The sequence below is a fragment of the Sapajus apella genome, unplaced genomic scaffold (genome assembly GCF_009761245.1).
Source record: "Sapajus apella isolate SASKATOON/1434 unplaced genomic scaffold, GSC_monkey_1.0 scaffold4, whole genome shotgun sequence".
Lineage (NCBI taxonomy): Eukaryota > Metazoa > Chordata > Mammalia > Primates > Cebidae > Sapajus > Sapajus apella.
The window spans coordinates 10,787,847-10,812,543 of NW_022436944.1; the positions used below are offsets into that span (position 1 = coordinate 10,787,847).

The 24,697-nt window shown below is 36.8% G+C and overlaps 1 non-coding gene across 1 annotated transcript; it reads left to right on the plus strand.

Moving 5' to 3' along the window:
• Positions 1-1,353: 1,353 nt before the first annotated feature.
• Positions 1,354-1,517, plus strand: LOC116545037. Its single transcript, XR_004266161.1, has one exon. It is a non-coding gene; the product is annotated as a U1 spliceosomal RNA (small nuclear RNA).
• The last annotated feature ends 23,180 nt before the right edge of the window (positions 1,518-24,697 follow it).

Genomic DNA, 24,697 nt, shown 5'->3' on the forward strand with positions numbered 1-24,697 from the left:
ATTTGTTTTGCCTATCTTTGAACTTTATATAAAATGACTCATCCAGTATTTGATCATTTTTATCTGAATTCTTTCTCTCAAAATTAGGTTTGTGAGATTTAGCCATGCTATTGTGTGCAGATTAGTTAGTATTTCATCTTGTGACTATGCCACAATTTATTTTTCAGTACAGTAAGTGAAAATTACAGGTGCCAATACTTGCTACTGTGACTTGTCTCCCCTATTTTAGCTAGTTCACGTGTGTATGGTGGGATCTCATGGAGGTTTTAAACTGCATTTCCCTAGTGGCTAATGATGTTGGCCATCTTATCTTTTTTTGTAAGATGCCTATTCAAGTGGTTTTGTTGGTTTGTTTTCTCATTAAAATTGCTTTGATAGTTTTTTTCTTGTTGATTTATAAATCTTTATATCTTTGTATATAAAATTATTGTCAGAAATATACTTTCTTCCACTATTGGCTTACCTTTTTATGTTTTTAAAGGTGTCTTTTTATGAAAAGTAGTCTTAATTTTTAAGTGGTCTTATTTATCGATCTTTTCCTTTATGATTGATTTTAAACTTTTGTATTTTGTCTGAGAAATTCTTGCCCACCTATAGGTCATGAAGACATTCTCCTATGTCATACTAAAAGCTTTGATGTTTTACTTTTCCCATATATGTCTAAAATATATCTGGAGTTAATTTCTGTGTATTGTACAAGGTAGAGTGTCCAGATTAATTTTTCCCCCATATGGATACTTAATTCACTCCTCTCTATTTATTGACATCAGTGCCGAGCTGCCACTTTATTTAAAACCTCTTATTGGAACCTCTTACAAATTGGCAAATGCCTTATGAGGAGAGAAGGCAGAGAAAGCAAAGCTCACTCTCTGTCTTTCTCTTTTCTCTGAGATCTTGGCTCCTCAAGCCTGGGATGCTTTGGTTGCCCTTTGATAGCTTCAAGTACCTGCTTAACAACAACACACTGTACACAGTTTTTAAGACATTTCGATGTGAAGGTTGGGTTGATGCAAGGTACACTGCCTTAGTTGAAAATAGAAGTTCAAAAACCTAGGCTTTCTTGTAAAAAAGTGAGATTTCCTATATTTATAAAGCTTCCTTTTACATATAAACAGTCCAGTTTGGTTAATGTATGTATAATAAAGTTTTACTCTAAATAATTGTGCAGAGAGGAAATAATATTATGAAAGAGATGTTCTTACCAGATAGGCGGAGGATGTAGAAACCTCAGCATAGTTTCTACAGTGGAGGAAGGGGGATATTTTTGAGGAAGAAAGGCAAGAGAAAAATGCAGTCTGGGTTCCTTAGAGACTCTGTTCTTACCAATTTGGACTTTGGCTTAAGAATTCAGAGATACTTACCTGGCAGGGGAGATACCATGATCATGGAGGTGGTTTTCCCAGGGCAAGGCTTATCCATTGCACTCCGGATGTGCTGACCCCTGCAATTTCCGCAAATGTGGGAAACTCGACTGCATAATTTGTGGTAGTGGGGGACTGCATTCGCACTCTCCCCTGGTGTAAAAACTATTAAAAAAGAAAAAAGAATTCACAGACATAAGAATACGTGAATCTTAGAATCTTGAGTAAAAAAAAGGAAGTCATAAAGCATGCAAACTGTGAACCACGATATGATATTCAAAGACAAGCGAAACAACAAGCACACTTTTTGAACACCTTTCTATATTGTAAATTCATACAGATAAGCAAAGAAATGATAAACAGAAAACTTAAGAAGAGTGGTTACACCTGGGTGGAAGCAGGTTGGGAAATTGGGAAGAAACTAATAGAAGATCTCAGCGGCACTGATTACATTCTGTTTCTTATGTTGGTGGTGAATTCATGAGTTTATTATTATGCTTTCTAACTCATATGAATTATGCCGATTATTTTTCAGATATCAAATGTGCCAAAATTAAAGTTGCAAAGGAAAAAAGAGAAGAAAAAATACCAGGTAGGAGGAGCTGTGCCTTAGTAGTGAACAGTACAGAGCTCTAAGGCATCGGATCCGCCACTCCACGGCAGACTTTAGTGAATTCCAGTAGACAGGTAAAAGCTCACACAGATCCAAATCGCTCCTCCCTCACTCCCATGGTGTCACATAAGCCCTCATAGACTCAGACACAATCTTGAGGAGGAGGAAGGGAGGAAGAAATGATTTTCCAAATCAAGCATGGCTCTAAAAGAGACCGAGGTAACCTCAAATGGAGATTGATCTTTCATTGGCAAAGTCTCCTCACCTTGCCCCAATGTCACCAGTGGAAATTGCAAGGATGCTGAAGCAAACTGAGATCTGTCTAAGAATATAAAAGAAATTTTATTTTTATTGCACATCATGGCCATTGACTATATGAGTAAGTATTTTACCCTAGTTCAAAATAATGCTTACCTACTCGTTACATGACAAGAAAGGGCAGCAGCTCTAACAGACCTGCATCCATCCCCAAGCTTGTCCTGCCCTCTGGCTGTTTTACAACAATCATAAGTCTTTTAAACTATAGGAGAGCAAGAGGGAGAGTTCATAATCTCTGAAGTTCCTTCAGGTCTGTGAGTCCAAGTACTAGGGACAGTCTTCATTCTCTTGAGCATTCATGGTAAGTTTTCTTTATTCTTCATCCTATGATGTGATATGGAGTTGAAACCATTATTTAAAATATGTAAACATCAATGATGGTGCCGTTGCTTCATGAAGATAAATCACTTTAGAATGATTTTTATCTCCCTCAACAAGTTGTATACTTTAAGACATTCAAGGGGGGAGGAGCAGGGGGACAAGTCCAGGATAGTAAAAATTAAATACAGTTTCCAAAGGATTTATCAGGTAAATGTTATGGATTGTTGTGATTTAATTTATGGGATTAGTTTGACTTTCAATTACCAAGCATCACATTGAATCACTTTGTATTTTGAACTCTGTAACTGGGACTCCTTACACTCGATCTTTCATTTGGAGAGGGATTATCAATAATTAGACACTGTGGCCTTATTGATCAGCTAATCAATACCCGCATTAATCACCAGTGGTCTAAAAACAATTCAGTCTTTGCATTAAAAGAAGTCAGTGTGATCAAATTAGCATCTTTTGCTACAAGCTGAGCAAAGATGTGGCTTTCCAAAGGAAAGGCAATGCTGAGAGGATATACTTACAGAATTCTGAGCTCTGTCACCTATTACTACACAGAAGTGATCTTATAAGAGTCAAGTTTTGATTATTGCTGGGCTCACGCCTGTAATCCCAGCACTTTGGGAGGCCAAGGCAGGTGGATCACGAGATCAGGAGATGGAGACCATCCTGGCTAACACGGGGAAACCCCATCTCTACTAAAAATACAAAAAATTAGCCAGGCGTGGTGGCACGTGCCTGTAGTTCCAGCTACTGGGGAGGTGGAGGCAGGAGAATCAGATGAACATGGGAGAAAGAGGTTGCATTGAGCCGAGATCACGCCACAGCACTCCAGCCTGGGCAACAGAGTGAGGCTCCATCTAAAAAAAAGTATATTTTTGGTTTTATGCTCTGCTATTTGTATCATTTAGCAAAATGTTATTCACTACAAAAGTGTGACAAAATGAATATGACCTTTCTCATACTACATTGTAAATAAATGTTCTTCATTCTTGCATTTATACCAGAAGTTATTTTGTGTTGCCAAGAAAATTCAGATTATCTTAGTGATTCTAAAAAATATGGCAAATGTTTAGGTTTAATACCTGTGAAAGTGACTTGTTAATTGTTAAAAATTAAGAATACTCCTATTTCCCAAGGTACACTTATTACTCCAAACAGAGCTCCAGAATGAAAAAATACTTTCTTTCTTCCCAGAATCGTAGTTGATCTGGCTTCAAACCAAAGCAAGTTGGTGAGGTGAAGGAGGAGCTTGTCCTGGCTATTCCATATCGGCTTTGACCACACTGACTTTCAGGCTGTCACTCAAACCAGTGGCTGTCAAAGGAGGTCACAGATTCATCCAAATGGCTTTTAATAATTTGGCATTACTTTCATGTGAATAATTTATAATCCCCAAAGTATGAAACTGTTATTTATGGTTAGTAGCCGGGAAATAATGAGGCGCATGGTTTTAAGGCTGTTTTTATCACCAAGTGGTGTCTGTATAGTTGTAGGGAGTTAAAGGGACATGGAAGTGAATTTTTTTTTCTTCTTAAAGATTATATCAGAGGCAGAAATGATATATCACAGATGAAAATAATACTGGCTGTCTCTTCAAATTTTTCCATTACAAACACCACACCATTTCTTTGAAATGGGAGCTTACAGCAGCATTCTGGCAGTTTCTTGAAGTCAGTCATTTTCACTCTCTGAGGAAATAAAAAACCGACTTGTTTGGTCTTTGAGTTTTGGTTCCTACTGGGAATAAGACAATTAAGTATCACTTTTTATTGGGTTTTAAAGCATAAAAACTATTTTGTCTGTGTAAAAACTTGAAAAGTAGATGTGTATAAAGAAAAAAATCACTTGTTATCTCACCAATTTTAACAAAAATAGGATCATAATGTATAGTTATTTTATCCTGTTACTTTTGGTCATTTTTAATATTATTAAATAGGTTTTGAAAATGCTATTTTTAATGATTGCAAAATATTCCACTGTATAGATGCTATAGAATTTATTTCTTACTATTTAATAATTTAGATTTTTCCAATTTTTTATTGTTATGAAAAACTCTGTGATGAGAATTCTTTAACAGAAATCTTTACCTTCTGATTATTTTCCCATGATAGATTTCCAGGAGGGAGGTTATTGGGTCAAATAGAAAGAATCTTTTAAAGAACCTGATACATATCACCAAAATACATTCCAGAGAGTTTATAACAATTTACAAGCCTACCAACAGAGAAAATGGTAATTAACTTAGAAAAATTTTGCCAAATTAATAGATTCAAAACAGATGCACCATTGTTTTAACTTGTAGTTTGTGCTTACTAGTAAGTAAGCAATTTTAATGTTTACTAGCCATTTATATTTATTTTTGAAAAGTGTCTATTAGTGCCGTTTGTCTGTTTTATTTTTCTTGCAATTAGCGCTTTCCTTCCTATTTGTAAGTGCTCTTTATATATTAAAAGATATCAACTTCATTTCACATTTTAAATCTACCTATTCATTTTGTAATTGAAGAGAACCATCTAAGTTCTATAACTATCTCATTACATAATGATGGGTGGATGCCAAATCTCAAGTAGTGAAAGTGCGGTTTATAAAATTTTATAATTAACTATTTACGCTCAACACCTTTAGTTTATTTAATTGGTAGATATTTATTAGTTTTTACTGTTAGTCATAGTTATATATGCATATATAACTATATAAAACTCTATATATATTTATAGTAAATATATGTATTTGAGATATATATCTGTCTATCAATATCATAACTTTTACCTATTACAGACAAATAAAAGATCAACTTTCTATAACCACAAATTTTCCTATCAATAACTGGAGACTCGGTTCAACATCTGCCTGTGAGGAAACAAAGGTGTTTAAGATGGCTTTCACTTCTCAAGCATTCACAATCTGGTGGGAGAGATGGAGATGTGTACAGTTAGCTTTCATGCAAGGCAGAATTTGACAAGTATAGTAACAGAATAAATAGAATGAAACAGGCTTATCTAGGAAGAAGAGATTAAACCTGACTAAGGCAGTCTCTTTTCGAATAATGAGTTTTGAAGTATTTCTTACATAATAGATAATTTATAGCCTGGCTTTGACTTTTTTAAGCCTGGCCTTGCTTTCACTAAATATGTAAGTCTTCGACAAGAAGAAATGAGACCAACGGCAGAAGTAAGGATTGTGGAGTGAGGGAAGAGTGGAAGAAGAAGGATGTTCCAGGTAGAGGGACAGCTAGAATGTGGAGGGATGGCTAGGAAATTGCAGGTATATCAGTGCGTGTGGAGTGAAGGTGGAGAGACTGGAGTGGGGATTAGCAAACTGGTGAGGCAGATAAGGACCAAATGGCAGGCATCTCTGAATGCCAAACTGACAAGGATTTATGTTGCAAGCAATGGGAAATCTCTGAGTGTTTCTGAGCAGGTGGATGTCATAATTCAGGCTGTTTGAGACAACTTTGCTGTTACATGTATGAAGATTGAAGGGAAGGAGCAAAAAGGAGGTAGAGAACCCAGTAAGGAGGTGAATAGTGAGTGGGGTAACTAGCAGAGAGTCAGTAGAAAGTAGAGAATGGATCTGATGGTTTGGAGGCAGACTTGCTAGGATATGAGACCTAATTGGATATAGTGAAGAGGTGGGGAAAGAGAGGCAGAAACAGGAATCCAAGACAAAACTGAGGTTGGGAGCCTCAGCAGTTCAGGCAGTCCAGCTTAGATTTCTATCCTGGGGAGTGATTTTTTTTTTTTTTTTTTTGGTATGGTTCAAGAGGTATAACATCATGTGGCAGGCTGGGATCAAGGATTCTGGTTTTGTTATCAGAGGAAGAACCCCTCCTTCTTCACTTCTCACAGGGGCATTACAGCACATTGGAGACTCTGAAGACAGACTGGCTGGAGCTTTCTCACAATTACCCCTCCAAGACATATAATAAGCTGTCGGACACCAGACAGATGCCTCAGCCCTTTACAGCCTCAACATCCTCATCTGAATTTATTTCCTTGTGTGGTTTTAAGAATTAAGTGAAATAATGAACGCAAATGCTTTGCGGTGTGACTGGCAAATAGTAAGTGCTCAGTAAATGCTAGTTTTTTACTCGATAGTTGTGAACATTTTGGTGCTACATTTGAGAAATAAAAATAGCAATATCCCCATGTTAAGTTCTAGCACTGAACATACAATAACATTGAAACAAAATCAGAGGGCTGCAAATTCATAAAATAAGGAACATTTGATCTAGAAATAAAGGATAGAACCCTAAGCTATACTGTGTTCATTAAAAAGAAATAATTTTATAAAAGACTACATTTGATTTTTTTTGTTCATGAGGGGAAGGCTTCTGATGCCATCTAAAATGTCTTTCTGTATTAAATTAAACTAACCAACAGTGATTATAACTACATGATCTCAAACAATAATTCAGTAAATGTACATAGCACCTGGTCTGTGGGAGAGTGATTTATCTGATAAAAAGTCTATATGTGCACCCTAAGCCTCCTTGAAACAAGGTCCAGAAAGATGAAAGGCAAAAGATGTGAAAGTTTTTATGAAGGCAATCATGGCCACTTGACTATCATTTCAAGGCTTGCCCCTTTGATATCAATACCCAATTTTATGATGAATTTTTATTTTCTCATTTTTTAAAAACATTTTCGCTAAGCTTTCTTTTTTAACATCTGACTCTTTTTTTTGGAAGGCAGGAAATAGAAAACAAATTTGATTTGTTGGCAGTTTATTTTACATTCAAAGCTGTCAAAGTTTTTTCACATTTGAGAAATGATCCTTGTTTCTACCACCGTATTTGAGCATCAAAAAATAAGACATTAATGGATAATAACACATTGAACAAAACAAAAATTCATTGGTCTATACTAACAAAAAATAAACAAATAAATGAGGGAGGGGGAGGAGAAAGCTCTTTCTTACAGCAGAAATCAAACTAATAAATGTAGACAGAATGAGGACTGATGAAATTTAACAAAAACCCACCATTTTGTAATCACCAGGAAAGGTTCATTAATAGATGCTAGATGTAGTGGGTAAAAGTATGATAGGGAACAGTTTTCAAAGTTTTAAAGGATAGTTTCAAAGTATCTCCCCAAATTATTCATCAATTACGTAAAGAAAACGGTGCCATTACAATGAAGCACCTGGTAGATGCCACCTTCACCAAGTGATCAAAGTGAGCAACACCACTAATGGGACAAACCAACGTTATGAGGTTCCTGATATGATCTCATGGGAAGGACACAATATATTTTTATGCCATTCCTGCTAAGAAAATGAGTAACCTGAATTTAAGCTATTTACTAGAAAACACCAAACAAATCCAAGTTGCGGGGTATCCTACAACATAACTGGCCTGTTCTTTTGTACAAATATCAAGAACAGGGAAAGATAAAAAAGAAAAAAATGTTGATGACTCCAACACCTTAATTTTTTTCAGTCTCATTGCTTAATATTAAAAAAAAAAAAAAGGCTGAGTAACTGATGTGGATTAAATGCGACTAAAGACACATGACAGCTTGCAACATGTGATCTTAGTTGGATCCTGAACCAAAGGGGAAAATTACTGTAAAAGACATTCTTCAAACAATTGGTGAAACTGGAATATGGCATGAAGAAAATATTATCGTATCAATAGTAGTGTATGTTCAATTTCCCAATTTTGAAAAATTTTACTGTGTTATGTATGACGACATTCTTTTTTGTGTAAAATACACACTGAAGTTTTAACAAAGAAGAATTGTGTATGCAACTTACTCTCAAATGATTTAGAATGTGTGTATATATCTGTATATGTATGTGTACACACACACACACACACACACACACACACACACACACACAATGAGGCGGGGAGAAGGAAATATAGCCTGCTCAAACTAACAGCACATTTCTCAGAAGACAGTGGTTTACCACCCTTTAAAGGAAAACATTATTTAAACAATGAGAAAAATGTGAAGAAAGATTGTAATTATCTTCTCTCTGATTCTAATTTGCTGAATGTACTTGTGTGAAAATGTAGGCATAGATAGGCAGTTTCTTTGTGATTGGTTTTGGACCGTCTTTGGTTAAATGATTAGATAGCTATTTAAGGGGAGGGCAATTTTTCTGTTTCTGAAAAATCAGAATATAGCTTCTTTTCACATAAGTGTTTCTTGAACACTTGACTTTGGACAGGTATTACATGTGTGCTTTTATAGTTTGTTATTAAAACTATAAAATTAGGCTTTCAAATTTGAAGTCCTCAATCTTTTTGGGGGGGTAGAATATGAGGAATTTAATTTAGCTTGCTTTATTGTAATTGTTTATTGGTCAGTCAACTAGTTACACTCCTCAGTAGAAGGAAGCTGTCAAAAAAACTTATTCTCATTTTTTTTCACCTTGATCTTTGACTGTTATTTGTTCAATATGGCAGGAAAATAGGGGTTGGAGACCTATCCCAACAGATTTCATAATTGATTGTATATGTTTTATATTACCAGTATTGGGCACATATACTTGGAGAGATTGCACTTCAAAAACTCAGAAGTAGGATGAGATGTTCTAATACACTGAAAGACAAAACCAGCCCAGAAATTTCTTCTGTGGCATCATCAAAAGAGCATGGTCTTAGGGATAGAAGACTTTGGCTCCAGTCCCAGCTTAATCACCAATCGTGTCCTTGGACAAACTCCTTAGCCATGCTGTCCCTTAATCATCCAAAATATCTCAAATCTATTCTGCAGGAGGGTAGTAAGCATGAAATGTAAGAAGCTGTCTGAAAATGCATATCATAGATTTGACCTAGAGCAGGGACCCAACAAATGCTTTGTCTTTGTTAATTCTTTCATTCAGCAATTTTGTTCACAGCTGAACAACGCAAAGACCCTGCCCTCATGGTCTTGCCCATTGAGTAATGGGCACACCCTGGCTACACAAGTAAGCTGTTTGCTTTAGACAGGGGACATTTAATGGTGATACACAGGTGTCTCTTTAGGGCTCATAATGTCTGTCCAGTTGAGGAGTGTTTGTAGGTTTGGACTCAATCTTAGACTTCCCATCACCTGCCAAAATGAATCATAGTTTAAAACTTCATCTCAAAATTCAGGGACTCTGTTTAGATCTCAGAACTTTCAGAAAAAGACCAGGTGCCATGGTCTTAGGATAAAAAAGTGGTAGATTCTACATGTAAAGCCCAAACTTTGAGGAATTGTAGCCAGAGAGAGAAAACTCTTTGAGATTGGTTTTAAGTACCCTTATATAAGGACTTCATGAGTCAGCCTTGGCTAAGGGCAACATTTCGTAGTCTGAAGGCATTAGGAATTAAACACATCATAAATTATTATTCATGGCTTGTTGTATAAACATCGAATTGAAGTTACATAGAAAGTATTGTTTCCTATTCCTTTACTGTTTACTGTACTGAACTCATGTAATTTGCCTCTCCTTAATTTAGTAGAACATCTCCATTTTCAGAATAACCATATTTGAAATAAAAGTTCTTCAAACAAATCAGGTAAAAATATCTGCCCTTGAATCAGTTTAGATTTAATATAATGCATGTTTTTGTCATTTGTATATATCACTTGTGACTCAGAATTACTTTATTTAAGATTTAAATTTGGCTCACTTTTACTGAATTTTTCAGCATCTCCCTGTGTGTTGACTAGGGAATTTCACTGAATGTGAATTTTGCATATGTCTCCTCAAAGCAAACATTAGTAGCTACATCTCCCATAAGTTAGATTAGACTATTAGGAATGCTGTATACCTAATCACTTACTCACCAATTGTAATAAAATCTTGATAATTGAGGTAGTCACTTTACTAATTGGGCCTTAAATCACTTGGGCCTTAGCTTCAGTCTTACAGGTATTTTGGATATTCATTTTGGTTAAAGTCATAAAATTCCTTCAGAAGTTAGTGACAATTTTTTTGTCAGTTTTATAGTGTTTCCCTAAATAGGTAAAATGGTATTTGCTATACTCGTATATCATTTTGTTCTGAGGTTGAAAGCATTAGAATTGGTGTCTAGGTAGAAATTAGGATGAGACAATTTGAGTTAATCTTAGCTTGATTTAATTCTGAACTAAAAAGCCAGTTTCAATTTGGCTAAAGGCAATGTTTCTAGTGCATTTTTATTGCTTTAGCAGTTGACAGCGGGAAGATGTGTTCCACTTGCTACACCCTCCTACTGGTCTGTAGCACGAACAGACTTTGGATGAGCAGGCCCACCCCGAGCCTCAGGGCTCCATGTGAGTGTGCATCCAGGGCTGGTTTCAAGGGTATGTGGCTTAAACAGTTACACAGGGCTCTGAGTTGGGGTAATGTTCTTTCGAAATTTGAGATAACTTTTGAACAAGGAGCCCTGCATTTTCATTTTGTACTGTCCCCTCAAAATTGTATAGGTGCTCTTGAGTGCATCCACAGTGCCTCTGCTCTTTACATAACCAATTTAACCACTGTTTTGGTGTGGTGTGGGAGTTTCTCTCTCTTTTTCTTTGGCAGAGGTGTCTCCAGAAAGTGGACTTCCTTTTGTACAATATTGTATGTGGTAGGGTTTACATACTGAAGGCAGCAATATAAAGATAAAAAAATTCACAAAAAGTTAACTAGTATTAAACCTGCACATTTTGTTTGAATCAGAGTTGACATGGGGTTTAAACATAGGGTTTAAAGTGGTTAGGCTCGTGATTTTTGCACAGCATGAAATGAGGGCTCTCTTGAGCTCCTTGTACCAGGGCTGCTTGCTTGTTATCTGTGAAAACTATATTCCTACCTTAAAGTATTTAGGACATAGCATAAAAGAAAGACTAAATAATTCTTAAGACCCTTTCAATTCTGAGATCCTATTATTCCTTTAGAAACAGACTAAGAGCAATAGAAATTTACTTTTTCGTGAAAATGATTAAAACAAGTCTTACTTGGGAAACGCAATAATAGCAACCATTTATTGAGTACTTACTATGTGCCAGGCATTTAGCATAATTGTTGTTTTTCACTGAATCTTTCTCTAACTCTATGAGGAAGGGTTATTATCTGCTACACTGATAAATAAATGAAAGCTTGAGGAAGTTAAATAGTGCAGTCAGGACTCAAGCTGGCTGGCTGATTCCCAAGCCCTTATGCACATCCACTGCCTTCTCCAGCTTCTCATCAATTAAGTAAGCATGGAGCTAACCTTTGATTCAAGGAGGGACTTGCCCAGGGAGTTGAATGTGAGGGTGACCTGGCTGTGACCCTGCCACCCCATTGATTGCAGAGCCCATTAGACTGATGTGGTGGCCCGGTGTCTTCTTTCTCCCTCACCTCTGTCTACATCAGCCTTCAAGTCTCAGGCTCAGACAACAGGAATGACATAACCCCGTTAAAGGAGCGTTCATTCTCTGTAGGTCCAGGGAATGTGATCACTGCTCAGGGAGGCTTCAAGATGGGGCTTTTCTGTGACCCTGCAATGCCTCCCAAAGTGTTGACATGAACACTGTGGGAAGGTGCTTACTGGGTCTCTCTCTGCAGGTCACCTACTCCTCCTGCAATATCACCCAGGCAAACTTTTAGGGGAGTTTTAGGACTCATACTTTTAGTTTGCTCTTCCACGGTTGCTCTCTCTCTCTCTTTTTTCTTTTTCTTTTTCAAATGAGAGTTGAGGATGGATCATCTATTGCAAAGAAAATCCTTTGCATTTCAATTTATTGCCCACTTAATTAAAGGAATGGAGAAAATATGCTGTCATGGAAGCATTTACTCAATACATTAGAGAAATAGCTCATTCTTACATAGGAATTACCCCGTCAAATCAATGAAGTGGGGTCATTGAGCACATAAATTCTGTTTATATAATCTTAAGCCAACATAGATAAGGAATGCATTTCCTCTTTAAAAAAAAGTTTGATTTAAAAATTGAAATGGGCCTAAATTGCTATTGGTTTTGATCTGACAAGAACCTCTCAATAAAGTTGGTGCCTCTCTGCTGTCCCACAAATTACTTTCAGCAATTTTGAAGGTAAAGAGAATCATCTTTCCCTCTTCAAACAAAAGGAAAAAATGAGACAATGTGTGTAAAATACTCAGGGCCTGCAACATGATGACTGCTTGTCAGATGTTAGGGGCTCTTGTGGCGGGAGTGGTTGCTGCTTTATTTAGAGTCAGTTTCCTCACCTGTAATAGGAGAATCACAACAATACTGTTGTGTCTTAAGTGTTCCCAATCATATAATACTTAACTAAACTAATAACACAAACTTCAAATTCTTGAAATCTCTGATAAAATGTCTTTCCTGTAACATTCAATTTCTTATAGAAGTTTTGCTGGGATGCATTTTAATTTTAAAAATGAGTTTATGTTCCTAAATTAATCTATACGTTTAATGTAATTATGTCAAAACCTAAATGAGGCTTTTTTAAAAAAAGGCACCACATTGAAAAATCATTCTGAGGTTCTTCTGAGAAAAAAAAAATGCCAAAATAGCCAGGAAAAATTGTTTAAAAAAAGAATCATCATGATTGGGAACAGGGTACTAATCTGGAATCAACATGAATCATAATATCTCAGTAAATTAAAACTGAATGGTCTTGGCATAATAGTCAACAGACATTAGAATAGATTAGAAAGTTTAAAAACAGACTCAAGTATGTCAAATAATATGGCAGAATAGATGTTGTCTCAAGTCAGTGGGAGAGTATATTACTAAATACATGTATTGGGAAAATTTACTTACTCTACTGGAAAACATAAATTCCTAACATATTTTATATAAAAATAAATTCCATTCAGATTAAAGACTTAAAAGTAAAAGATAAAATGATAAAATTACTTACAGGAAATTAGAGGTAAAAACCATGAAGTCTCAGGGAGAAGGACTTTTGAAGAATAACTGAAGGCAGACACCATGAAGGGAAAGGTGGATATTGGTATATTTAAAACCGAGGCATGGAAAAATAGAGTATAAGCCAAGGTAAAACACAATAAGCTGGGACAAGTGTTGCTACATATGAAAAAATGTAAAGAGAAGAGCTCTTTTAAGTAAATAATAAAATGATTATCTTTCCTACAGAAAAATTTGCTAGGGCAGGAAATGCAATAAAGCAATACAATGGCCAATAAACAATTTTAAAGTGCTTCATTATTACTTCTAAAGAAAGTAATACAAATTAAAAACAAAACAAACCATGTTCTACTGCGGAATTGACAATGGCCAGCATAACCAAGAATAGGGAAAAATGCATCATCAGACTCCTAATTATTGGAGGCCATACCTTTTGTTTGGTTGATCTATTTTTAGAAACTACCCTAAAGAAAACAACTGGATATGTGTGCAATGTATGTATAAACATGTTTGTTTTGGATTAAAAAAAATTGTAGTGATCAAGTGAAAACAGCTTAAATGCTTGGTAATACAAGGGGTTAGGGGATTGGTGCAGTCCTAAAAAGGAATATTCTGCAAACATTTAAGAATGTTAATGTGACTATGTATTTATTGAATAGAGATATTATTGAGCAAAAAAATAAGCAAATGTTACAGAATATATAAAGTATGATCCCATTATTTTTTGTAAAACATATATTTGTATAAACTTAGAAGTTGAGAAGGATAAGGATCTAATTATGAATAGGGAGTACTCTTGGGGCTGAAATTAAATTTGGGATAATTTTTACTTATCTGAGTTTTCAGCATTTTAAAATAAAAATAAAAGACTTGCTATTACTAAAAAGTCAAAAGATAACAAATGTTGGCAAAGGTGTGGAAAAAAGAGAACTCTTGTTTACTATTAGTAGGAATGTAGATTGGTACAGCAATTATGGAAAACAGTGTCAATAACATTAAAATGGCCATACTGCTTGCAGCAGTGTACAGATTCATTGCTATTCCTATCAAGCAATCAAAGGTAGTCTTCACAGAACTAGAAAAAAAACTGTTTAAAAATTCCCATGGAACCAAAAAAGAGCCCAAACAGCCAAGGCAATCCTAAGCAAAAAGAACAGAGCTGGATACATCATGTTGCCCCACTTCAAACTATACTACAGGGCTACCGTAACCAAAACAGCATGGTACTGTACAAAAACAAAAGCATTGGGAAAAGGACTTTCTATTCAATAAAGAGTGCTGGGATAATTAGCTACCCATATGCAATCTATTGAAAGATTGAAACTGGATCCCTTCCTTACACATTATAAAAAAATCAACTCATGATGGATCAAAGACTTAAATGTAATACTAAAAACTATAAAAACCCTGAGATACAACCTAGACAATAGCATTCTGGACATAGAAACAGGCAAAGAATTAATGACAAAGATGCCAAAAGCAATTGCAACAAAAGCAAAAACTGACAAGTGGGATCTAATTAGACTAAATAGTTTCTGCACAGCAAAAGAAGTATCAGCAGAATAAACAGACAACCTACAGAATGGGAGAAAATGTTTAGAAACTATGCATCCGACAAACTCTAATATCCAGCATCCATAAGGAACTTGAACAAATGTACAAGATAAAAATGAACAACCTCATTAAAAAGTAGGCAAAGGACATGAACAGACACTTTTCAAAAGAAGATGTACATGTGGCCAACAAGCATTAAAAAAAAAAACTCATGGGGAGAAATGCCAGATATAGGTGATGGGGAGGAAGGCAGCAAACCACATTGCCATGTATGTACCTATGCAACAATCTTGCATGTTCTTCACATGTACCCCAAAACCTAAAATGCAATAAAATACATATTTTTAAAAAAACTCAACATGACTAATTATTAGAGAAATGCAAATCAAAACCACAATGAGATACCATCTCATAGCAATCTGAATGGCCATTATTAAAAAGTCAAAAAATAACAGTTGCTGGAGACATTGCAGAGAAAAGGAAATGCTTATATACTGTTGATAGGAGTGTAAATTAGTCTAAACACCGTAGAAAGCAATGTGGCAATTCCTAAAAGACCTAAAAACAGAACTACCATTCAAACCCAGCAATCCCATTACTGGGTATATACTCAGAGGAAGACAAATCATTCTACCTGCATGCCTATGTTCACTGCAGCACTATTCACAATAGCGAAGACATGGAATCAGCCTAAATGCCCATCAGTGGTAGACTACATAAAGAAAATATACTATTAATACATCTGCACCATGGAATACTATGTAGCTATAAAAAAGAATGAGATCATGTCCTCTGCAGGAACATGGATGGAGCTGGAGTTTATTATCTTTAGTAAACTAATGCAGGAACAGAAAATGATCACATGTTCTCACTTATAATTGAGAACTAAGTAATGAGAACACATGGACGCATAGAAGGGAACAACACAAACTGGGGCCAACCAGAGGGTAGAGAGTGGAATGAGGGAGAGGATTGGGAAAAATAACTAATGAATAGTAGGCTTAATACCTGGGCAACAAAATAATCTCTACAACAAACCCCCATGACACAAGTTTACCTATATAACAAACCTGCACATGTACCCCTGAACTTAAAGTAAAAGTTATAGAAAGAAAAAACATTCCAAAATAAAAGAAGTGGTTATAGTAAGGTAGTAGAATTACAAATAATTTTAAAATTCTTTCTGTTTTACAAAACTCTTGTATCAAAAATCATTATATTGTTGTTTTAAGAAATAATATTGGAAACGAAACAAGTAAAAATCTATGTTTGAATACATGCACACACAGGTGAAAAGTCTGAAAAATTATACATCAAAATCTTAATAGCATTTACTTTTGGATAGTGATAAAAAATGACTTAAAGCTCTTTCCTTTGTTTATCTGTACTCATTTTCAAAAATATACATGTATTACCTGTGTACTAAATAATAAAATTATAAAATAAAGCTTAAAAATTTTTCTTTTTTATGTTACAGGTGGGATCAATCGGGCAACTTTTAAAATTTTATATAATTTGATATACCTTTGTCAGAAAGAAAAACTCATAAGCAAGTACTACATACAAATGAAAATCTGGAACAAAAATACAAAATGTTGGCTTAAATGGTTTTTAGAAGGGAAAATTAATCATGAAGTTTTCTCAGTAGTCCTTGACATAAGTAGTGACAACTCAGAGTGAAGAAGTTACTGAGCCTGGGCATTCCTGTTGCCGACAAAAATGTGAATTTTATTTCTAGCTCATTACCTTGGTTTGCTTTCACCAACGCAGGCATATCAACATTTGGAATTGCAAAGCAAGTGTTGATTGATGAGTCTGATGGGTTTTTAAAATCTAGGATCCTGGGGACTACATAGCATAGGATTTTGTCTTTGCAAGGGTTTCTGTGTCTTTCCATGGAGAAGCTGAGCTTCATCTAGGACCTGGGCCATGATGCTTTTATGACGAAAATGCCTCCTTAGGCCTGGGTCCCTGATGTCATTTTTTCCTGAGATGAATGGTGTGTTTGGTCTCCAAAAGTGGCCACTGAGAAGGCATTACTGCTGTCAAAATAACTGGCATTTCAGTCAACATCAGACTTTGAATTTTCCTTCCACTCTCAAATCAAAATGGTGAAGGAAAACCCCCGGTTGCACTCTAAACTCTCTTAGCACTCTGTCTCCCTTCTCTCTCTTGCCAGCTTTCACACCTCTCTTGATGCCTATAGTGTGTATATAATTACAACAATCTATCTATCAATGGTATATGCATACCTTGGGTTGTCTTGTGTTTCTTTTGTATTTTTCAATGTGTGCATCTTGACCCTCCTAGAGGGTAGGATTCCCATCTCTTAATTCTCAGGATTCTGTATTATTGTATGACAGAGGTAAACCTGTATAGAGAGATAATCATTGTTGGAGGCCCTGAATTCTAGTACCTGCTCACCTTCCCTCTCTGGGCCTCAATGGCATTCATTCTTTTTTTTTTTTTTTAATGAGAAGTAGGACTGAATTCAGAATAACAAACCGAAAGGCTGCAGAAGCAAGGTAGGTAGTATCAATGAGTAAAGCTGGCCTGGTCTTCCTGACCAATTTTTCCCACATTTTAGAAAGCTATGAGTATTAACAACTAGTATTTTCATAAGAAAAAAATAGTGCAGGGAAAATAATAAATGGCAACTAGCACTCTGCCTCAGTATTGGTACATAGGGCATGGGGGGGACTGTGGCAAATCGAAGGCTCATTACCAGTGCTGTCCTGTTGATTACTGCCACATTGGAATGGAGGTCAGTGTTTTCAGGTCCTCAAGAAGGTTTAAAAAAGCCTGATATGTAGCTGTTTAAGTGTCCTCATTTTTCAATGTTGGCAAGTAGCATAAATAGATTTTCCAAACAGTAGAAAGCAAACCCATCTACAAGCCCCATCCAGTGTGAGGGCTGGAGGTTTGCATTTCTGGACTTCAGACAGTCAGGTGTCTTATTGCTCAATTATTCTACTCACTGGACAGGGAATACTGCTATGTGAGCATGGAGAGGCTCCTGATCAATTTCTCTGAATTCATTTTTAAGAAAATGCCAATTTTAGCGAAAGCAAGAGTTAGGATATTGAAGCGTCTTTTAAGGATGAAAATGATAATGCCTACAAAAGAAGCTTGACATTAGAAAACCAGTCTGTGTTCTCTTATCTTCTTAGACACATAGCCTATCTGAGCTGGCATGACGGTAAAGGGAAAGTGGAAAGTGTGTAATAGATAATATCGGCTGGCTGGAGGACACATGAAAATAACTGGAGACATGCAATCTGAAGAAATGAAGGGGATTCGAAGGAGGCTCGCTGGTGAACAATGGGGCTTCTCTTTGATCTTCTGTCCGAAGCCAGGCAATTGGAACAATGCTGTTTCTCTCACACACATTTCTGCCTTTAGGACTGAACATTTGTTTTCAATTTTAACAGTTACATCGCATGCTTTCATTACACCATTGTCTAAAATATCGCTGAGGCCCTAACCGTTGTAATTTATCTTTTGTACTATATAATTTGGAGCCGTTCAGGCCAGAAAGGAGCATCTGTACTGAAAGGTTGAACTCGACACAGTTTAGAGTTCTACACCAAGCCTATTCTAAGGTCAGGTTCCTCATAAACTTCGTTATCACTCTTGGTTTTATTCATTCTATTTGACATATTAAGCTTCTGTATCTTGGCATAAAGGACACAATATTGCAGCATATTGGCAAGCTCATTTGCTTTTCCCAGCTAGCGTTGTGTCCAAATATCAATCCCCAGGGAAAAACACGTGTATATCGACTGCAGGAAAATGAAGCTTAGCAGCAGGTGGCCTTTTGCTGCCTAATGAACATGGCAATCTGTTACTATCACCGTGGCGCTTTTCACCAGACAATTAGGCAACTAAGCATGTAATTATTCAGGCCAACGAGAAGAGGCTCTCCTCTAATTTCATCTTTTCATTGCTGTTTACTCACCCACACTCCCCTCATTAGTGAGAGATTTTCCAGTCTATGCTAATTGGTTTCAATAACATTCATTTCAGTTGAAAGAGAACGATTCTGTTAATTGAGAATCGAAAGAATCTTTTCATTTTAAGTGCGTCCTGCTTTGGAAATCTGAATACTCTCAACAGGTTCGAGCTAATGAAATTAAGTCACACAGCCATTAGTGGTGTAATAGAAATAAAGTAATTTATTTTCATTGAAGCATGTGCTATAGGTCCAGAACAATTAATATAGCTTGAAGAGGATGGTAACTCAGAAAAAAAAATAGGTTCAGGATAAACAGGATGATTTCCCTTAGAATGGCTTGATTCCTGGCTTAAACCCCTTGTTTGTTTGCTGCCACTTTCCAAGTGTTAAAAGCGAGGAGAATTCATTTGTGAAGCGACACTTATACTAATTGTATATGAAAAGCAGTACATTTCCTATAGCAACCACTTAAATGTATCAAGATGACTCAATTGGTTAGCTGTGTTGGATATTTTAACCTGAACATGCTTATAAAACTTTAACAGCAAAGCAATTAGTCAACCTATGGGTATTTTGGTCTTCTTTATGTAGTCTTCGCATATTCACATGTGTGTGATTTAAAATTGTACTGAGTCCTAGGTCACGGCTCTTAACAATTCACAGAATTTGGAATCCATCACAGGCATTAGGATAGTCACATACCTGTACTGTCAGTTCCAGGAATGGGTGTAGGGACAGAATTTTAAAATGTGCTAATAAATGTATTTATATAAAATACCCTCCAAATAAGCTAAATTATCACAGAAAAAAAAATCTGAAGTATAAATGAAATAAAAGTCTTTGCTTTGGGTTACATGTTACAACTCTATATTGACAAGATACTGCCGATTAGAAGACCAGTATATTTTCTTGCCAGCAAGAATTTATTTTCAAAGCAAATCTCTTCCAGTTTCAGAGAGTGAAATATTGAATATATTACTTTCACACATACAAAAATGTACCTGTATCATGACACTTTTACCAAAATTCTCATATCTTATTTGGTTATTTTTTTAATGGAGTAATCAATATGAAACCATTTGGGTGGCTGTCAGACTAGCTGCCTGTGTATAAAATTCCCTTTCCTTTTCACACATAAGAACCAGGGTTCTGCAGTGGCCATTAGTATATAGTACGGGTCTGCCTGTTTCCAGAAGCTCCAGAGGATGTTGGTTGGTGGGTGGGTGGGTGGATGGGGGTGGTGCATTATGCAAATGTTATGTCTATTTTTTTTCAGCTAGATTCAAAAATGCATAATGGGGACAGACTTACAAAATAATACACTGCATAGTGTTATGAATATTTCAAAGAATTATTTCTTTATTTTGCACATAGCTCAGAGTGCTGACATTTGATTTATAGCTGCATGGATGTACCTGGGGTTGCTAAGGTTACCCAATTTCATTCACCCATAGATATTTGAGATCTACATAATGCCATCACATCCTCCGCTGCATTTCAAAGTGATGTTGATAAATGGTGCCTTCCTTAGATGATATTTCCATTTAGATGTGATATATCTCATGATTTCTGTCTTTTAAAATATTGTGGTTGATGAAATTTTACATTATGTGCATATACAGAAAGCAGGGATACATATTTTTTCAGTTTTAAAGGTTCGAAAAACTATCAGTAGGTTCCCCTCCCCCTTCCCTGCCCTGCACCTTTCCCATATGTTGAGGCTTACGGTTTTTTTTTTTTCTTTTAAGAAAAAAACCCCACATTATTGTTTGTCTTATGTTTAGTGATATAACAAAGAGACTGGCTAGTCACCTGCAATCATTTTTATGATGTTTCATATCTTTGCAACAAAAGCTTAAGGTTTTTTTTAAAAAATGAAAACATCTTTTTAGATTCTGATAACAAACCTATGGAAGTTATTTTTCCCAACAGATCTTTTTTAGAAGTAACACTTAGAAAATACATACATATATATATATAGAATTTATAATATATATTTTCTTATTGCTTACAAATGATCACTAACCTTTTAGCTTGTAATGTATCCCAGTCCTAGAAAGAAGTCTGGTTCAGAGTCTCCTAACTTCAAAGGAATAAGGGATTAGATGTATGGAAGAGAACAGTTAAAAACTCAAAAAATCCATAAATTTTTGTGAGAAGAATAGATCTGGCTACATGGGGCAATAAAGTTGCTGGTGGGGAGAGATGAACACATACCAAAAGCCACAAGCCCTATCTTATGAAGGACTCGTCTATGGATTATATGGTTTCGTTTCTCCCTACCAGCTGGCGTGAGTTGTGCAAAATTAGTTTTTAACTTCCCTCATCTGAGTGAGAAAACAGTTATGAAAATGGCTAGCATGATGAAATGCGGGAAGGATTTATAAGGGGACATGGTTAAGGCCTTTGGGCCGTGCTCTTCGGAGGGAAACAGGCTGGCGAGGAGTAAAGGATGGGGAGTGAAAGAGGGAGGAGTGTGTGTAGGTGGTCAGGAGAAAGAGACCACTGGACTGGGAAAAACTGCTGGGAAAAGGGAGGTGAGGGCAAAGGGCTGAGACTGGGGAGTGAAGGAAGACGTAGACTTCCCTATGGGCTGAAGGGATGTTGCAATGAGTGAGAGCATCAGTTGCACTTAGTGGGGTTCTGTGTTATGAATCTTTTCAAAAGTTTACAGTGAGGTGGCCAGTAGACCTGCTTTGTTAGGCTAATTATGATGTTAAAAATATTTTGAATTTGTTGCCAACATTTAAACATGGGAAGATTTCACAGCAAAGTTCGGGTATTTGGAAACCTCTGCAAACTCAGACGATCTGGGGAGACTAGGCCTGCATTCCTGGATAAAGTGATTGGATGGACCTGAGTAGCATCAGCCTCTTTACAAGACAATGCCTTTCCAGGTTGTAACAGTGCCCCTCTCTCCAACCCAGTTATGTTGATAAACACACCTGGTCCTTTGGGCAGGTGAGCTCATTCCTGCTTGGCTTCTGTCCTCATGTGACTTTTCTACTCCTGGTTCTGCTTTGGGCCTGATGCCTGGCAGGCAGTAGATGGTCAATAAATATTTGTTGAGTATATGGAAGATAACATTCACCCAATAAATCTTTTGGTTGTTAAATTATTGTTTTATGTATGTACAGGTCTGTCCTCCGTGGGAGACTGTTACGTTAGATCTTCTAGGGTGAGGAGTGTCTTATTCATTTTTGTATCTTTAGTGCCAGCACAGCACAGCGACAGTTAATAAACAATGGCTCAATGTTGCACACAGATTGTGAGGCTGAGCAGTTGCTCTCCTCATATAGGGAAAGAATTGTACAATTAGGTGATAGAAGATCATCTAAGATGATAACAACAAAAAGCCAGTAGGATCATGGCAGCCCAGGCCAGTATGCCAAAAGGGCTGCCGACCTCCCAGACTGGCAGAAAATGGCTCTGGAAGCCCTATCCTTTGCTCTTCCTGGCTGTCCCTTCAAATTTTGGTCTAATTTTTCTTGGCTCTGCTTCTTTTGCCTCTGGGGTCCTTCTGTTTTCCTTTTGGATTATGATTCGCTTTTTACCCTGCCCTGTTTCTTTGTTTGCATCTCCCCAGGGGTCTGATTACTCATCCCTTTGTTTTCTATGTAGCTATCTCCAAATGGATGAGGTCCTTTTCTGTTGCATGTTTTGGCAGGATTTAAGGTAGAAAGGGATAGATATGGCAGGGCTGCAGAAGGAGAAGTAACTAATTGTACACTCACTTTTGTGTTTAAATCATGATTCCTGAACAAACTCACTCACCAATAAAACTGTTTGGGCAGTAATGATTGGAGCAAATTAGCCATGCAAAGAAGTGGGCAAGAGTCTTTCAGGAAGAGCAAATAGCAACTCTAAAAGCCCCAAGGCCAGAATGAACTTGACAATTTACACAAGTGGAAAGAAGACATGTGTGCTTTGGGCAACACTGGCCATGATGAAGAAAGGTACGAGATGTGATCAGACAGAGGCCTGGTGAAGGAGGGCTTTGAGGACATAGAAGGTATTTGGATTTTATCCCCTATAGGTCATGGGAGCTGCTGAAGGCTTTTAAGCTTGAAGTGATATAATGCGTTCTGTGTTTTCAAAAGATCAGTCTGTTGAATGATAACTATACATCTGCACTGTCAATATTTGCAGAATGAATAATTTAGTTACATGTTGCATATAATGCGTAATCTTCAGGTAACAGAGGGCCAAATAACATGACTTAAATAAGATAGTTTACTTCTAAAGTATCTTGTTCAAAGTAGTGTAGGTGGGCAATCCAGGACTGATACGGAGGTTCAGCGAGATGAAGAACTCAGGGTACAGGAATTCTTTCAGCTCTTTGTCCACTATTCCTAGGTGTAGCCCTCATTCTTGGTTCAAATTAGTAGCAAGCGCTCTCACCATTGCATCTATCTTTCAGGGAGCACGATACATCAAGTGGGAAATATTATGTGTGAATCGTCTTTTAAGGAAGGTTCCTGGGGAAGTTGACACATGATACCTCTGCATCTGTCTCATTGGTCAGAACTTGGTCACATGTCCTCACTTGACTGCAAGAAAGACTGGGAAATGTAGTTTTTATTCTGGCCAGCTATGTGCTCAGCTAAAACTCAGGAGTTTTTATTAGTATGAAAGAAAAGGGAGGGCAGATACTGCCATTTAGCGGTTTCTCTGGCATATAATTTTGTCGTTCTATTTAGTCATAGTTTATTAAAGCTGGAAGTGACTCTGAGATCTGGAGGTCAACCCTCTCTTGTGGTACCATTTTTGTAAACCTTGTTTCTCACAAGTACTTTAACTGAGGTCCAGAGAGGTGAAATACCTAGTGTCATGCAGAGAGCACCGGCTGCTCTAAGGGGAAACAAGCTGCCTCCTAGAGTTTTCTCAGCAGGGGCTGGGCTGCTCTTTTAACTAGTTGTGCAGTTTACCAGACCCCCACCTCCACATACAACAACAAACAAGAGCAAGTAGATTGGGCAGAATGGGTGGATTTGAGTGTTGTTTAAAATGCCAACCTCAAAGCCTAAGAAGCATCAGTCTCAAAGGTTATTCTTGAGGAAGCTCATCTATTAGTTCCCCCAAAGAGGGATCTTAGAGGTCAGTCAGCAAGTACTAGGTTTGGACCAGGGACGGGCCTTGAACAAGTGGGGCCTTCCAGATCCCAGAATCAGTTTTCATTTTTCTCCTTTTCTTTCTTATTTTTAAAAAATATTCATGCCCCTATGAGCAACGAATTCCCCAGAGCAGAATGGAGATGACCCCACGGAGCACTGGGCTCTGTTGATGAGAATTGCTTTTACCTTCTGGAAAGAGAATAGGCCACAAAGGATCAATCTTTTCTCTGTTGTATCTCTTTCAAGTTGAACTGCATCGGACAATGAGTGGATTAAAAAAAAATCCCGTTGCCTGGTGTGCCTCAGATGCATTTGCCAATTTTAACATCATTCTCCAAGTTATATAAAACTGGAGAATAAATGCCGGAGCCTTCTGTACGGTGAGCAGTTTACTTCCCAGGCAGGGATCACATTTGTAACAAATCTCCTCAGAGATGCATTTTGTAAGTGAAGTGAAGAAATCATTAGTGAAGCAATATTTGAAGAAGACTGGCCCAGTTCTGAAAGCAACTCTATTTTAACCTTTAAAAGATATCATTTTACTTACCAGCCTGCTTATTACAATGACACAGTGTTTTCTTTGGCTCCTGGCTCCATTAAACATATGTTTTATAGCAAGTTCTCAATTACATTATCCTGACAGGC